General features: G+C 47.5%; 1 long non-coding RNA gene and 1 pseudogene across 1 annotated transcript; both read left to right on the top strand.

Annotated features, from left to right (window-relative positions):
• The first annotated feature begins 64 nt into the window (after positions 1-64).
• On the top strand, positions 65-16,469 carry LOC125086769 (uncharacterized). Its single transcript, XR_007123262.1, has 3 exons — positions 65-74; positions 12,487-12,489; positions 15,824-16,469. It is a non-coding gene; the product is annotated as an uncharacterized LOC125086769 (long non-coding RNA).
• Positions 8,695-10,805, top strand: LOC125086767 (protein SET-like; annotated as a pseudogene).
• Positions 16,470-17,662: the final 1,193 nt, after the last annotated feature.

Here is a 17,662-nt window from a genome sequence, read left to right as displayed (position 1 = left end):
CGTGCTTTGGGAGCATGGGCTTACTAACCAGGGCCTGAGCCACTTCCCTGCACCTTCCTCAGTGCCATGATGGGGTGCGCTGAGCGATCTAATCACCCAACCTGAGCTACATGTTCTGGTTATCAGAGGGAGGAAGTGCATAAGGTTGGGCTCTCTGCTGCCTTGCCATATCTCAGCTGCTGCTGCTTCTTTAAGATTTTATTTATTTGACAGAGAGCACAAGCAGGGGGAGCAGAGGAAGAGGGAGAAGCAGGCTCCCTGCTGAGTGAGGAGCTCAATAAAGGATTCGATCCCAGGACCCTGGGATCATGACCCTAGGGGAAGGCAGCTGATTAACCAACTGAGCCACTCAGGCGTCCCTCAAATCTCAGCTTCTTGTTGCGGCCCTAACACCTCTACCCCTCCCCAGGGCATGGGGGACCTAGGGTCAGCACCAGGAGGACCGTCTGAGATTGGGATATTTGAGGGCCTTCTGCCTCATTCTCATCTACTCCTCCACCGCTGTTTCTCCTCTGGTATCTACGTAGTTCAGACGTTAAAGTGAGTGAGGCTGCTGGTGGGAATCAAATTAAGGAGGCCTGAGGTTCAGGTGGAGTGGAGTGGTCGGTTTCCAACTCTGAGTGTTATCTTACAGCAGTGAAGAGATAGTCGTTCCCAAATTTTAGACAGTAACAGTCTGACCTACAATTAGACTTCAAGGAGAACTTCCAGACAGCAAAAGGGATAAAGAATAATTGCACTAGGTAGGCCTGGGTGGCTCAGTCAGTTAAGCCTCTGCCTTTGGCTCAGGTCATGATTCCAGGGTCCTGGGATCGAGTCCTCCATCATGCTCTCTGCTCAGCAGGGCGCATGCTTCTCCCTCTCCCACTCTTCCTTCTTACGCTCCCACTCTGACAAATAAATTAATTAATTAGATATTTTTTAAAAGGAATAATTGTGTTATTCCCGGTCCCAGAGCTGTTGAGAAGGCACAGACAAAATAACTCACCATTGTTTCATAAACATATCCTACCACCCAGACCTCACACTTTTCTCACACCCTCTCCCACTTGCAGATCCACACAGATCCCACCTTACACTCCGTAAGACAGAGATCAAAGGAATCAGGACTTCCCAGCCAGATTCTCCAGGAAGCCTCTCGGGGTCCCACGTGGACAGGGAGTGGGATCTGGGCTTTGCACCAACCTCATATCCATGTGACGGAGAAGCACAGGAACTCCGCTCAGTAAGGAGCGGAGAAACTGAGACCCCAAACTGCCTTCCCCCTTCTCAAAAATAAAGACCAAATAAAGAGTCCAAACAGAAACCATGAGAATTCTTCACTAGCAGATCTGCACCAGAAAGTTATAAAAGCCAAAGGAAAATAATATCAGATGGAAATGATACCACCACACACCGGGTGGAATGACGAAAATGAAAAAGACTGGCAATACCCAGTGCTGGCAAGGAAAGAGGCTGCTGGAGTCTGGATTTTTGTGCCCTGCCCCCCAAATTCATACATTGAAATCCTATCCCTCAATGTGATGGCATTGGGAGGTAGGGCTCTGGGAGGTGATAAGGTCATGAGGGTGCAGGCCTCGTGAAGAGGATTGTGCCTTTGTGAAAGAGACCCCAGACAGAGAGCTCTCTTGCCCTCTTCCTACCATGTGAGGACACAGTGGGACGATGGTGGCCCGTGAAACAGGAAGCAGGTTCTACCAGACACCCAATCTGCATGTGCCTTAATCATGGACTTCCCAGCCTTCTCCAGACCTATGAGAAATAAACATTTGTTGTTTAAGCCACTCATTCTCTGGTGTTTTTGTTATAGTAGCCCAAGTGGACTAAGAATTGGTACTAAGAAGTGGGGTGCTGCCATAAGGAATACCGAAAAATGTGGGAGCAGCTCTGGAACTGCACAACAGGCTGAGGCCAGAGTTCCGAGATGCTCGCTAGAAAATGAGATGTCTACATTGCCAAGAATACACCTTAATGGGCGATTCTGGTGAGGGCTCAGAATGAAAAGGAGAGCGCTGTAGAGAAAGCCTCCCTCTTCTTACGGAATCCCTAGGTGGTCACAAACAGAACGCTGGTAGAAACATGGGCAACGCGGGCCATTCAGGTGAGGTTGCCCAGAAACGAGGAACATGTTATTGGAAACGGAAGGAAAGGCAATCCCTGCTGTAGAGTGGCAAAGAACTTGGCTGAATTGTGTTTGCAACCCCTATTTTGTGAAAGGTGAATCTTGCAAGGGATGGACCGGGCTGTTTTGCTGAAGAGATTTCTAAACAAAGTGTTGGAGGGATGGCTTGGCTCCTCCTAGCAGCCTAGGGTGAAGGGTGAAAAGAAAGAAATGACTCGGGGCTCTTGGGCAGCACAGTCAGTTAAGTGTCTGAGTGGGGAGCCTGCTTCTCTCTCACTCTGCTGCTCCCCCTGCTTGAGCTCTCCCTCTTTCTCTCTCAAATAAATAAAATAAAATCTTTATAAATAAAAAAGTAAATAGAAAAAGAGAGGGGGGAAGGAAGGAAGAAATAAATGACTTAAAGGTAGAATTGCCAAGCAGAAAAGAGCTGATCTTAAAGATTCTCAGCTACACATACTGCAAAAAAGGACACACTAGTGGGTTGGCCACATAACCACTGGACCAGGAGGTTAGTGTGGGTCAGTCATCTCAACAGGAGCCAGGCACTCTTCTTCAAAATACAATGGGACAATGGCCCCAAACGCGATTCAGAGATCAGCAGACTGTCTTGCCCACCACGGGCCCAGAGTACTCGGCCCATAGACAGAACAGTTTTCAAAGGGTAGGACGGCCTCCCTAGTTCACAGGGCCCAGATGCTCCCAGCCAGTGCCTCAGGGTGTCCTCCTACCCCCCACAGAGAGCCTCAGGCAGGGCATCAGCCAAAGGGGATCATTCTTAAGTCTTAAAGTTTAATGTCTGCCTTATTAGATTTTGGACTTTCTTGGGACATGTTACTCCTTCTTTCCTATTTCTCGATTTGGGGATTACATTAGCTCTGCCATCTTTAGCCCCCTCCAGACTCTTTGATTTGTTTTTGTTTTTGTTTTTTACTTTTTTTTTAAAGTAAAAAACTTTTTTTAAACTTTTTTAAAATTTTTTTTAAAGATTTTATTTATTTACTTGACAGATTGAGATCACAAGTAGGCGGAGAGGCAGGCACAGAGAGGGGGGAAAGCAGGCTCCCCACTGAGCAGAGAGCCGGCTGGAGGGCTCGATCCCAGGACCTCGAGATCATGACCTGAGCCAAAAGCAGAGGCTTTAACCCACTGAGTCACCCAGGCACCCCTTGTTTTGTTTTTTATTTTTTTTTTAAAGATTTTTTTATTTTTATTTATTTGACAGAGAGATCACAAGCAGGCAGAGAGGCAGGCAGAGAGAGAGGAGGAAGCAGGCTCCCCACTAAGCAGAGAACCCGATGCGGGGCTCAATCCCAGGACTCTGAGATCATGACCTGAGCCGAAGGCAGCGGCTTAACCCACTGAGCCACCCAGGCGCCCCTTGTTTTGTTTTTTAAAAAAGATTTTATTTATTTGTCTGAGAGAGAGAAAGAGAGAGAGAGCACAAGCAGGGGAGCAGCCGGCAGAGTGAGAAGCAGGCTCCCAGCTGACCAAGTAGCCCAATGTGGGACTCGATCCCAGGACCCTGGGATCATGACCTGAGCCGAAAGAAGAGGCTTAATAGACTGAGCCACCCAGGTGCCCCTCCTTCAGTCTTTTCTTATAGTTTCTCTTACAGTGGCCCTGATTTTAATCTTTGATATTCTTCCCCATCCATTACCCAACGCACAGGCTTCTCGCCTAGGTGCTGGCATGGTGGAGAAGTGCAGCCTTGTCACTAACATGGAAGCCATATGTGCCTGAGATTTGTATCTCTTTCAGAGCAGTGCAACTCTAAAACTCCATCTCCTGTTGAGCAAAAAGTCAGTTCAGCTGTTACTGCAAAACTAAGCTAAGGTAGCATCCATATGCAAGGTCCATCTCTTCCTGTTGGGTCTGCAATTGATAGCAAGTGATAGGGCCTGAGAGCCTGCCCTGCCAGCCTCCCCACTCCATTCTATTTTTTTTTAAGATTTTATTTATTTATTAGAGAGAGAGAGAGGGAGTGCACAAGCAGGGAGAAGGTGCCAAGTGAGAGGGAGGAGCAGGCTCCCCGCTGAGCAGGGAGCCTGATGCGGGGCTCAATTCTAGGACCCTGAGATCATGACCTGAGCTGAAGGCAGACGCTTAACCAACTGAGCCCCCCAGGCACCCCTCCATACTCTATTCTGGACTAGCTTTCCTTTTATCGATTTCCACATTTCTTGCTTTTGATCAAGATCTTTCTTTGAAAGCATCATTGATCAAGAGTAAGGTTCTTGGGGTGCCTGGGTGGCTCAGTGGGTTAAGCCGCTGCCTTCGGCTCAGGTCATGATCTCAGGGTCCTGGGATTGAGTCCCGCATCGGGCTCTCTGCTCAGCGAGAAGCCTGCTTCCCTCTCTCTCTCTCTGCCTGCCTCTCCGTCTACTTGTGATCTCTCTCTGTCAGATAAATAAATAAAATCTTTTAAAAAAAAAAAGAGTAAGGTTCTCCATACTTAGTGGTTTGTCCCGCAGCACCAGGAAGGACCTTTCCTGGTCATCATGTTCTACATCAGAGGGAAAGTGCGTAGCAGCTGGAAACCACTTAAGGCCACATTTGAGCAACAGGGAAGATCAGAAGGGAGAACTCTTATGTAGCTTCCATGTAAACTCTGTATCTTCTCAAGGCCGCAACTGTCAGCGAATGTCGGCGATTGTCCTGAAGACTGAGCCAGCACCAGCGTATTGGGTACATTGTTGTTGTTTTTTACAGTGTGACAGGTAACAAAATACAAAACCTAAAACAATTATACATAATGGAAGAAGTAACATACCAGTTCCAGGGGTGCCTGGGTGGCTCAGGTGGTTAAGCGTCTGCCTCCGGCTCAGGTCATGATCCCAGGGTCCCGGGATCAAGTCCCGCATCGGGTTCCCTGTTCAGCAGGGAGCCTGCTTCTCCCTCTCCCTGCTGCTCCCCCTGCTTGTGCTCTGTGTCAAATGGATGGATGGAATCTTAAAAAGAAGAAGAAGAAGGAGAAAAAGAAGTAGTAGTAGTAACATAACAGTTCCAAACATGGACAAGGGCATTTTCTTGCCACAAAAGAGACAGAAGAAGCAACAGTGAGAAAAAGGTACACAGACCTAGTCTGGACATCTTGGCAAAGCCATGTCATCAGCTTCAGCTCTGGAAATCTTTCCTTTCAGGTCATCAGATGGCCAACAGGTCTCCAGGCCAAGTTTGGTGCTTGTTTTAGGCGTGTCACGTGACTCCATGAGTCTGTTCCCTGGTCTTCGGTGGTATAAGAGTTGGTAAGCAGTTTCTGAAAAGAGCCTTTCCAGAGAGGTGGAAGAGTCTTTCTGGAGGTCTTGTCTTTACTTTTAATTTTTTTAAACAGAAGTTTGTTTTTAAAGTAATTTCTACACCCAGTGTGGGGCTTAAACTCATAGCCCTGAGATCAAGAGTCGCATGCTCTACTGTCTGAGTCAGCCAGGTGCCCCAAAGCATCGTTATTTTTAGTGGAACCTTAATTTGAATCTTGATGGGGCATGTGCTGCGGGTTCTACCAATATCAGTTGAGGTTTTTGCCTGTAAAGAGGAAGGGAGCTGACCCAATAGGAATAAACGATCAGGGTCCCCAGAGATGGAGCAAGTAAGAGATGGCAAAGGGCCATTTAATTCTCCTGGTTTGGCTATTTTGATCACTACCATCAAATTCTAAAATTATTTCCTCCTTTTGGGAGAAATTTTGGTGTGATAATTTTCTAAGAAATATCAGCCCAATAAATGAGTAGGGGTCAGAGGAACTAAGGAGAAAAGGGTGTGTATCTCTCAAAGGGCCTAGAGAAAAGGGAACGTGTTCCAAGGCAAGAACCTGTTGAAGTTTACAGAGACCTGTGCTCCTTGAAATGTTTTAACCATTCAAGCCTTCACCCATCCCCACAGACATATGGGGCTACTCAAGGCAACAAATTCCTTGTGGAAAGAAAACTTGAGATGACATTTGCTTACTGCCAAATGGTTGTTTTTAAACATTTGGGTTTTTGGTATAATTAAGGTAAACCACATAAAAGATTTTATCATTTGGAAATGTTTTCTTTATTAAAAACTAAGGTTCAGTTCCCTTTCAAAAGTAACTCTGTGCCAAATCCCTATTTCCTCCCCAGCCAAAATTTTAAGTCACCTTTCATTTTGGCCTCCCCTGAGTGATCGCACTGTTCTCTTCCAAGGAGTTCATAGGGAATCTGTAAAAATACTATCATAAAATGTCATGGAGGAAATTACCCATCAATTAGAAAAACGTCAAAGAGTACCTAAGTAATGGGATGCTAATCCTCTGTACCCAAAATGCCAATTATCCCTTAATTCATCTGAACATTTGAAGAAATTCTAATTAAAATAACCCCATGGAAAGTCTCCGGCTAGAATGGATCTCCATCGAATGGACCTGTGCTTTCCAAGCAGGATTTGATGTGATAAATCCAATCCCACTTTGGGCTTTGAGTTCACTGATGCTCAGTGGACACAGCCTGTAAGGGACGCGGACAGAGGCCAGGAAGATGTGCAGCCTTAGCACAGGTCCTGGGAGCACCGCGGCCTAAGACAACTCCCAAAGGGAAGGCTGCAGGGTGGGTTGGATCCCACATACAGGAGGAACATGAGGCCCAAGAGGTGCAGTGACTCACCTGAAGTCACCCAGGTGTCCGTGACAGAGCCATCCTTCCACCTCAGGCCTGTATGGGGCCGAGTCTCCTCCCTGCCTCCCCAGGCCCGATAGTCAGATACTCACTGCGCTATGCAGAGTCGGCGAAAGCAGCACCCACCGGCAGCTTCCAGATATGTTTCCAGGTCAGCCAGGAACTAGCTGCTAATAATTTCAGCTTCAAACAGAAAAAAGAGAAAAATTTAAATGTCATTAGAGCTGTTAGGTGTCTGTCTCTGATCTGAGCCTAGCATTCCAGGAAAGGTTTGAATGTATTTTCCATAAAGGTTATATCCTAAAGTCAGCACCAAAGAACTCAGAAATGACCTTGAGAAATAACCCTCGAACCACCCGTAGCTTGAAGAGATGGCTGGCTCTTGCCCCCTCAGCACTGCACAGGCTTCTCCTGTCATTCCTGCCTCTAACCATTTCTGTTCTTCCCTCAGGGCATTTTCTGAGGAGCTCAGGATCTGGCCATTCCGAGGCGTCTTGCCATCCCACTGTGGCTTTACCTGGACTGGCCTGGAGCCCCCGTTGCTGTGGGTTCCCCTGGGCAGGGTGGCAAAGACTGCTTAGTGGCGAGTGGGATGACCTTCCAACCTGGAGTCCCAAGCCTCCTAGTGAATGCTTACGAGGCCAGGTGCACCTGGCCCTCTCACTGCCACTACATAGGAGTAAAAGGTAGATGAAACCTGCCAGCCTTGTGAAGGCCCAGTGGATCCCACTGCCTGCCCTCCAGCATTCACGAGACCTCCAACTTGGAATTTACCTGAGTGCTCTGACCAGCTGCCCAGTGCCTCTCTGGAGACAGAGGCTGCCCAAGGGGAGACTGCAGATGATAAACAGCAACAAAATCCATTATAAGCAGGGGTGCCTGGGTGGCTCAGTCAGTTAAACGTCTGCCTTCAGCTCAGGTCATGATCCCGGGGTCCTGGGATCAAGCCCCACGTCAGGCTTCCTGCTCACTTCTCACTCTGCCTCTCCCCCTCATTTTGCTCATTCTCTCTCTCTCAAATAAATAAATTAAATATTTTTTTAAAAATCCATTATAACCAGAAGCCAGAGGCCAGAGACACTGAAGAGGAAGTAAGCCACAAAGAAGAGGGAGGTGGGGGGGTGGGGAGTCAAAGTGACAAAACTTTGCCCCAGACTCAAGAAAAACTAAACAGACTGTCTCAATAGGGCCTGTGTGGGTGTCATACTATGTGTAGACAGGACTCACTTCCTACTTCCAAGCCCCATGCCAAGAATCTGGTCCTCCTGAAGAGAGATCACACTGCTGAAAATGGTCAGTGGTGGTCAGGAAGTGGCAGCAGGATAATTCAGCCCCCTCCCCAGCTCCAGCCCCTGAATGGGAGCTGTTTACTGATGTAGGGACTAGAGCTGGCTTCCTCCCTGGTTGGGCACCTCCCCTGACAGAGTTGGGGGGTGGGCGGTTACCTGCCTTTTGAGGGATACAAACAGCCTACTCCATAGGCTCATTGAGGAGATGAAAACCATGAGATCCAGGCTCCCCCAGGGTCCCCAATAAATTGATCACTCTACTTAGATCCCCACCTACCCCATCAGGCTGATTCCCCACTGGGCTGTGGCTCCCAGCAGTGCCCAGTGACCGGGCTCTTTCACAGACTACAAGCAGATAAGACCTATACAACTCACTGGCAAGCAGTTCAAAATAACAGTGATAATAACACATATGAGTGTGTGTACTTAAGAGACAGGGAGGGAAGGAGAAAATGAAAGCAGAGAATAGTAGAAACTTGGCAAAACATTAACAAGAGCTGAAGAGGAGCGATGGGTTTACTGAAGTTCTTTGAACCACCTTCTCCAGAAAGTTTCAAAGTATTTAAAACAAGAAGCTTTAAAAATTAGCATAGCGAGCAATTGGAGCTTCCAGACGTGCCCCTCTCCTGGTTTCGTGGAGTTTCCTCACAGCATGGCCCCCAAACGCCAGTCTTCGCTCCAGCCTCAAACGCAGAAACCAAGAAACCGAGACTGCCTCCTGTCCCCAAGCCAGGACAGACGTCAACATCTCAGCACTTGCGTAAGAGAGAAAGAGAACAGCAAGAAGCAACTGAACATATTGATGAAGTACAAGATGAAACAGACAGACTTAATGAACAAGCCAGTGAGATTTTGAAAGTAGAACAGAAATATAACAAACTCCGCCAACCATTTTTTCAGAAGAGGTCAGAATGGATTGCCAAAATCCCCAATTTTGGGGTAACAACATTTGTCAACCATCCACTAGTGTCGGCACTGCTTGGGGAGGAGGATGAAGAGATGCTGCATTATTTGATAAGAGTTGAAGTGACAGAATTGGAAGATATTAAATCAGGTTACAGAATAGATTTTTATTTATTTTTTTAAAGATTTTATTTATTTATTTGACAGAGAGGAATCACAAGTAGGCAGAGAGGCAGGCAGAGAGAGAGGGGCGAAGCAGGCTCCCTGCTGAGCAGAGAGTCAGACGTGGTGCTCGATCCCAGGACCCCGGGACCATGACCTGAGCTGAAGCAGAGGCTTTAACCCACTGAGCCACCCAGGCATCCCTAGAGTTTTGTTTTGATGAAAACCTTACTTCAAAAATAAAGTTCTCTCTGGGACGCCTGGGTGGCTCAGAGGGTTGGGCGTCTGCCTTCGGCTCAGGTCATGATCTCAGGGTCCTGGGATCGAGTCCCGCGTCGGGCTCTCTTCTCAGCAGGGAGCCTGCTTCCCTTCCTCTCTCTCTGCCTGCCTCTCTGCCTGCTTGTGATCTCTCTCTGTCCATGAATAAATAAAAATCTTTAAAAAAAAATAAATAAAGTTCTCTCCAAAGAATTCCATCTGAATGACAGTGGTGATCCATCTTCAAAGTCCACTGAAATCAAACGGAAATCTGGAAATGATTTGATGAAACGTTCAAGTCAAACACAGAATAAAGCCAGCAGGAAGAGACAGCATGACGAACCAGAGAGCTTCTTCACCTGGTTTACTGACCATTCTGATGCAGGCACAGATGAGTTAGGAGAGGTCCTCAAAGGTGGTATTTGGCCAAATCCATTAAAGTACTACTTGGCTCCCAATATGGATGACTGAAGAAGGGGAAGGAGAAGAAGAAGAAGATGATGATGATGATGATGAAGAAGGATCAGAAGATATTGATGAAGAAGGAGATGAGGGGGGCGCCTGGGTGGCTCAGTGGTTTAAAGCCTCTGCCTTCAGCTCAGGTCATGGTCTCAGGGTCCTGGGATTGAGCCCCGCATCGGGCTCTCTGCTCAGTGTGGAGCCTGCTTCCTCCTCTCTCCCTCTCTGCCTGCCTCTCTGCCTACTTACGATCTCTGTCAAATAAATAAATAAAATCTTTAAAAAGAAAAAAAGAAGGAGATGAGGATGAAGGTGAAGATGAAGATGATGATGAGGGGGTGGAAGGATCGGAGGATGGAGAGGATGACTGATGGAACACTGATGGATTCTAACTTTCCTTTTTAAATTTTCTTCAGTCCCTGGGAGCAAGTTGCTGTCTTTTTTTTTCTTCTTCTTCTTTTTCTTTTCTCCTCTCATGCTTATTTGCCCTCATTTTTGAAGTCTCCTTTTTCTCTCCCTTTATACCATGGTGCTCAGCTTATTTGGGGGGGTACCTTGAGCAGAATTACAGTGGGAAAAGAATCTCTACCCCTTTTTGTTCCAAATTCATTTTTGTCCCTTCCTGTCTCAACAAAAACAAAAACTTTATGGAATCAACACCACCGTGCTCTGTGGGAAAAAAGAAAAAGCTTCTGCTCCCTTAGCTCTGCTGGAAGCTGGAGGGTGCTAGGCCCCTGTGTAGTTGTGCATAGAATTCTAGCTTTTTTCCTCCTTTCTCTGTGTATTGGGCTCAGAGATTACACTGTGTCTCTATGTGAATATGGACAGTTACCATTTACCAACATGTACCTATCTACTTTCTCTTGTTTGAAAAAAACTTTAAAAAATTGGGTTATAGAAGGTCAGCAAAGGGTGGGTTTGAGACGTTTGGGTGGGTTAAGTGGGCATTTTTACAACATGGCTTCTCCTCTGGCATGTTTAATTGTGATGTTTAAAGGACATCCTTGCAGTTTAAGATGACACTTTTAAAATAAAACTCTCTCCTAACGATACTTGAGCCCTGCTATTTGATAGGAGAATCAGCAGAACCTGTAGGATCTCATTTGGAATTGACATTCTCTATTGTAATTTTGTTCCTATTTTTTTTTTTAAGATTTTATTTATTTATTTATTTGACAGAGAGAAATCACAAGTAGGCAGAGAGGCAGGCAGAGAGAGAGGAGGAAGCAGGCTCCCTGCTGAGCAGAAAGCCCGACTCGGGGCCTGAACCCAGGACCTGGGATCATGACCTGAGCCGAAGGCAGCGGCTTAACCCACTGAGCCACCCAGGCGCCCCTGTTCCTATTTATTTTTAAATTTTCTTTTTGTTTCACTGGAAAGGAAAGAGGATGCTCAGTTTTAAACGTTAAAATTGTACAAGTTGCTTTGTTACAATAAAACTAAATGTGGAAAAAAAAAACTAGCATAGCTTTTAAAGAATGCCCCCTCCTGCAATGGGGTCTCCCCTTGGACCTTTCTGATCCTATGAACAGGCTAAAGCGGCACTGCCTACAGGTCTCATCTGATGTCCAGAGTACCACCCGCCTCTACCCGATCCCTCCGCTACTCGGAGAAGGAACAGCGCATATCTGCACTGCTTCCTCCCAGTCACATCCAAATAGTTCTGGTTCTCCTGGTAGCTGAGAAACGACCGCTCTCTCAAGTCACATTCTCCTCTTATGTCACTTGAGAACCTGTCTTGCTGCCTCAAGGCTGGCTTTCTGGGAACAGCCACCCCTAGGACAGTGTCCAAAAAGGTACCCAAGGCTGCCAGGACCTTGAGAGCATGTTTGGACGTCGTGGCTCGGCAGCATAATGCTATGATAAAGGCAATTAGTGGAGAGGTGACACAGACTGAGGGCCCACAGGCCCATAGCAGGTAAACTTAGGGCTGCTTGTTTGCTGGTTTTTCTCACAGGTTTGAGCTGAAATGAGGTTTTCCCGATGTTTCAGGTCCTACCTAGTGCTGGCCCTCCCCTGCCTCGCTGTGTGGGTTGGAGCGATTCTCAGGCCCTCCCTGGGCCCATCGCTGGTCGTAGCGTTTGCTAGATAGGTTGGCTTCCTAGGCAGGGATCCGGCATTCCCGGGAAGCCGCTTCTCCTCGCGTTTGCATAATGCCATAAGTCCAGGCACTGGCTAATGCGGATTGGTGGCGCTGGGTTACGTGACACCTGCCTCGCTGCGCTGGGACAAGGACACCCTGCCCCTTACCCCAACCCCAGCTCTGGGCCCACCCTGGAAACTCCGTCCTGTTCCTGTCCAGTTCCTTCCGCGAGAAAGGTCTGCTTAAGAGGGGACTGCCGTCCCTGCTGCGCGCCACCGGCAAGCCCTGAAAGGCGCTGTCCAGCCCGCGGTGCTGAAGTGTGCTGGGCCCTGCCGCCGGAGAACAGAGAATAATCAATCCATCCCTGCCTACAGCCACTGTTCCCAACCCAGCGGACTCCAGGCCTTGTTCACACGGGCCTAATAATCCACAAGGATGCTTGTTCGCCTCAGCGGGCTTAAAGAGAATCGACTTGGAGGTCCGAACTTCCCAGAGCGGGCCCAGGGAGGGCCAATGTTTTCAGCGGCTACTCAGCATAGGAAAGTGGACTGTACTCAATTCCCATGCTCCATTCCGGAGTAAGTAGGCATTCACACATTATGGGCATCTCCACTGCACTCTCCCCGCTTGTCCTATGAGCTGTGTGGGGAGACTGGGCCCAGGGAAGTGTCCCCTTACGTTCCAGGAACTCTATTCTTCCCACCTGCATCCAAACCCGGTAGGCCTGCTACCTGAAGACGATGAGGTGAGACAATCCCTGGAATTCCTCCTGTATACATTCCCTGCAGTAAAGATGCTTCTCCCTCCACTCTGGATGACCCCCAACTTTTATGGATGCCCACAACCCCTCCCCCCACCACCCAATGCCCAGGCAGGCGGGAGAGACCAGATGTTCCCGGTGAAGGGCTCTGCAACTTAGAGTCTAGAATCTTGTCCCCAGAGGAGTAAATGGCACAGCATAATGACAATGGCAGTAATGTTGGGTAGCATAAAGAAGCTGCATATATATAGCTCCTGGGGCAGAAATTAGTCCAGAAAAGAGGGCCAATAGAACCCCAGAAAGATGCACTGGTGTTCATAACCAAACCCACACATGCCCTGGCTTGCTCCGGGATCCCATGGGTGACCCTCATGGCAGTCCAGGGCCCAGTCATGCTTCCTTAGCATCAGCTGGTCTCAGTTCTGGTTGGAAGAGAGATGAGGTACTAGTTGAGGCAAAAGGGTTTTGAGAGAGCGCTCCAGAGTTGCTGAGCATACGGTCAGCACCTAGCAAATATTCTCTTCATAGATTCATGAAAGGACCCAGGTCCGGTGCCTACAAACACCAGCAACTCCAGTTTGAGGATCTCAAGGGTATTGAGAGCATTCTGGCTGGACATAACTTGCAGGGTCCCAGGGGACTGTGTACTAGTGGAAGGATGAATTCACACCAGGAGGAAGGGCAGGCAGTGGCCTCAGGACTGTTGAACCATTCAAGAATGAGGATTCTTAAAATTGATTATTGCACTGCAGAGTGAATCATGTTGCTTGACTCATGAAACCTACCCCTCTCCTTATCCAGGGTGCTTGCTAGTACACCCTGGGTGAGTGTCTAAAGATGGGCAGTGCTGCTCAGCACACACCTGCATGGGAGGGAGTGGACACTCAACCAGGAAATAAGAAGGTCTAATCCCACCACTCACCAACACATGGGCTCCGCAGATTGGCCTCCATGGCAACGCATAATAACTAATGTCACCATGGGCATCATAATGACCCCAAGAGGCAAACTGGATATTAGCAAATCAATTTTAGGCAGATGGGAAGACAGGCAAGAGAAGGCATGGGACAGTCACCAATGCCCCTGAGAAAGCCTAAAGACCAACTTCTGGTGTTCAACTCACCATGACACTCTCCTTCCCGTCCTGCTCTCCACTTTATCCATCAAGGAGTTGATGCTAATAGAGGTCCCCTCAGTTGGATCCGAACAGCTCTGGTTACCATGGTAGTTAAAAAACCACCACTCTAGGCTCTCAACAACATAATCCTAGGGGACAGGAGGAGGGCCCATGTGGCCTGAGGGCCAATGTGCCACCCCTTGGCTGGCCCCACAGCCAAGGCAAGGACTCAAACAGCATCCAAAGAAGAAAGGATGCTGCTGGGAAGGCCATAGGGAAGGGTGAGGGCCTGGAGGAAGTGCAAATGTCTTCCAGATTTGATTGCCTCCCACACATGCTAGGCCCTCAGGCCTAGTGAACCACAGCTGGAATTTGAAACTCCTAGTGCTCCTTCTATGCCATCCCCCTGCCTTCTTCTCACTGGGACCCCCAACCTCTACTGGACCCTCTCCTCTGCATCCTCTGATAGGCGGTGATACCAGGAAGGGTCTGCAGGGACTCTGGGTACCCCAGGTGTCTGTGGAGATTAAACCCAACACAAAATAAGGCTTAATCAACAGCAATGGAGAGCAAAAACAGGAAAAGTTCTCTTCTTGCTAGGCCTGAAAAAGCTGTTGCTCCCCTCCCTTCCCCTTCACTCCAACCCTACAAGTCCTCCATGGGCTACTGAGGGAATTCTAGAAGAGTAAACAAAGCAAGGAGAAGGCTAGAGGTAGTCACAGGAGTATGACGGGGCCTCCTCAGCAGAGTGAGTGAAAGAACATTTTGCCTTTAAGTACTTTGAAATAGCAGCAGACACAGGAAGTACAAATAGTCCCTACAACACAGATGACATATGTTCTCCTCCAGCCTAGGGGCCCCACCTCCCAAAGCCCCACACACATGAGCCCAAGCTCACACCAGCAGGAGGCTGGGACCAGAGCTTCTGTGGCCTTCCCAAGTGTGCTAACTTGCATTCCTTTGGGCCCCTGAGGCTCCCACTGAGGTTCTCAGTGTCTACTGAGGAAGAAAAAACACAGCCCCTGACATTCACAATTGATCTGACATTCACGGTTAGACCTCAGCTTTGCTAGGAACTGGTCAAACAGAGCCAAGTATTTTCTTCTCCTGTTGGACATAAGCAATCAACAATACCAACCTCAGATAAGGTTAGTCTGAGACCATGATAAAATGAGACAAAATAAGGCCACTTCATAATTTTTAAGCACAGACAAAAATAAGATCACCAAGCTGACATCCAGCAAATATCAAACATACCACTCTATTGGCTACAATGAGTGACTGGTATATTTTTTAGCAACTCTATTTTTTTTAAAGATTTTTTTTTAAGATTTTATTTATTTATTTGTCAGAAAGAGAGAGAGAGAGAGCACAAGCAGGGGAAGCAGCAGGCAGAGGCGGAGGGAGAAGCAGGCTTCCCACGCGAGCAGGGAGCCTGAAGCAGGGCTCAATCCCAGGACCTTGGGATCATGACCTGAGCTGAAGGCAGACGCTTAACTGACTGAGGCACCCAGGCATCCCTTTTAAAAGCAGCTTTATTGACATATAACTCAGATACTGTATAATTCATCCACTTAAAGTGTACAATTCAGGGCACCTGGCTGGCTCAGTCGGTAAAGTACGAAACTCTTGATCTTGGGGTTGTGAGTTTAAGCCCCATGCTGGGCATAAAGCTTACATTGAAAATTTAAAAAATAAGTAAATAAAGCTTACATTGAAAATTTTTTAAAAAGCGTACAATTCAGTGGCTTTAATCATATTCACAGAGTTGTGCAACCACCACTGTGGCAAATTTAGAACATTTCCATTACCCCAAAAAGAAACCAAAAAGAAACCCTGCACCCCTTAGTCATCACCTCCAAATCCTCTCATCCCCTAGGCAACCACTAATCTTTGTCTCATAGATTTGCCTGATCTGGACATCTCATATAAATGGAATCACACAATATGTGGCCCTTTGTGACTAGCTCTTTCACTTAGCACCATGTTTTCAAGTTTAATGCACACTGTAGCAATGTATTAGTAATTCACTTCCACAGTTTCATATGTCCATTTGACCAGGACACACACACACGTGTGTGTATGTGTAAATGTGCATATAGACCTTACTGGTTCTGCGACAGTGTGCACCAAGAAGCTTAACCTTAACCTTCATGCCTTTGCCCCCAATAATTCTACTTCTACGAATGAACTAATTCCACTCGTAATGAAATAACCAAATCAAAAGACTTTATTTAGCATTATGCTCATAGCAATATTATTTGAAAAACTAAAAAAATCTGAAACGATCCAAGTATCTGATAGTAGAGGAATAACTCAGTGATGGTACACCCTTCATTCCGTTTATGAGTGTTCAGAAAAAATCCTGCAGGAAAATACAGCAAAAGCATGGAGGGGGTGAGGTTATAGGTGATTTTTAGTTTCATCTACAAATGTCAGCATACGGAGTCTTATGTCATACCAACAGCATTTCTCATTTTGATACAAAAGTACCAGGTATACCTCCTCACACAAGGAGATGGAACCCTCATATGCTGTTGGTGGGAATGTAAAATGGTACAAACACTCTGGAAGAGAGTCCCACGGTTTCTTAAATTGTGAAACATACACCCACCAGATGAGCCAGCCACTGAAGTAATATTCTTTTCTATGAAAGTTGAGTTATGCTTCTTCATAAAGGTCATATTCTATTTTTTTTATAAGTAGGCTTTGCACCCAGGTTGGAGCCCTACGTGGGGCTTGAACTCATGACCCTGAGATCAAGACTTGAGCTGAGATCAAGTCAAATGCCTAACCAAGTTAATCACCCAGGTGCCCCTCAAAAGGTATTTTAAAAACAAACGAACACCTCCAACTGCCCTTAAGCCTGGAGAAATAAATACCTGCACTTTAAGAGGTGTAAGGAGCTGGGACCGGCTGGGGGCCTGGCCCTCTCCCCCAATCTCAGGCTTGATTCTGGAATGGAAGAGAATGAACTGCCTGCACTTTTGAAATTCCTCCTCTCTTTTATTTTTTGCTTGCCAATCCTCCATTGAATTTATCCATGATATGACTACCACAGGAGAGAATGCCCCACCAGAGCTCCCGGCCCCACTCAGCCCCTGCAGAGGCTAGGCAGGCAGCCCGCACCCCCCAACTCTGGCAGAAACCTGCACTTCCGGAGCTTTAGCTTTGGATTATTTGTACCCATACAGCGAGGAATTTTCCAAAGTCCCATTATTTCTTAAAACCTCCCAGCGAAGTGTTCTGGCATCTCCTGTGAATTTTTAATTAATTTCGCTTCCAGAGAATTAACTAGTCCTATTTTTGTTGACAATTTGTTCTGTAAAATGGCACTGCATTACGTAACATGGCTTTTTTGGTGTTGCAATTTGTTTTTCAAATCTTATTACTCTAATTTATCTCCCTCCCCAGCTGAAGAAATGGTGACGCGGCGGTGGGGGTAGGGGTTGGTAGTGAATGTTGCAAGGCGCCATGCTACTTATATTATGGGCAACCAAGGAAGAACAGGAATATGCTTGGAGGCAAACCCCCAGAGTTCTGGAGTGTAGACAGGCGTTCAGGAACCTAGACGCCCCCCAACCCTGCTTTGGGCACAGAGGGCTGCTTGCTGTGATTTCTTCTGAAAAACAGGGCATCTCAACAGGGGGGCTACAAGAGCAGGTAAGACTAATGAGACTGAGCAGGAGACCACAGGGCCTCTGAGCACGCACGGCCAGGGGGCGACGTAAAGGGCGGGCTTGACCAGACTTAGAACCAACTGCACTGGGGAGTCAGGGGACCCCTGCCCCCGCGACAGGACCCCGCACTCGGGCTTCAAGTACCTCCTGCAGGGGGTGCTGACGTGGCACGATGCCCCACATTTTGGGCACCCGCCT

The sequence above is a fragment of the Lutra lutra genome, chromosome 16 (assembly GCF_902655055.1).
Source record: "Lutra lutra chromosome 16, mLutLut1.2, whole genome shotgun sequence".
Classification (NCBI taxonomy): domain Eukaryota; kingdom Metazoa; phylum Chordata; class Mammalia; order Carnivora; family Mustelidae; genus Lutra; species Lutra lutra.
The sequence above is the reverse complement of the archived record's forward strand: the minus strand, read 5'-3'. Positions and strand labels throughout refer to the sequence as shown.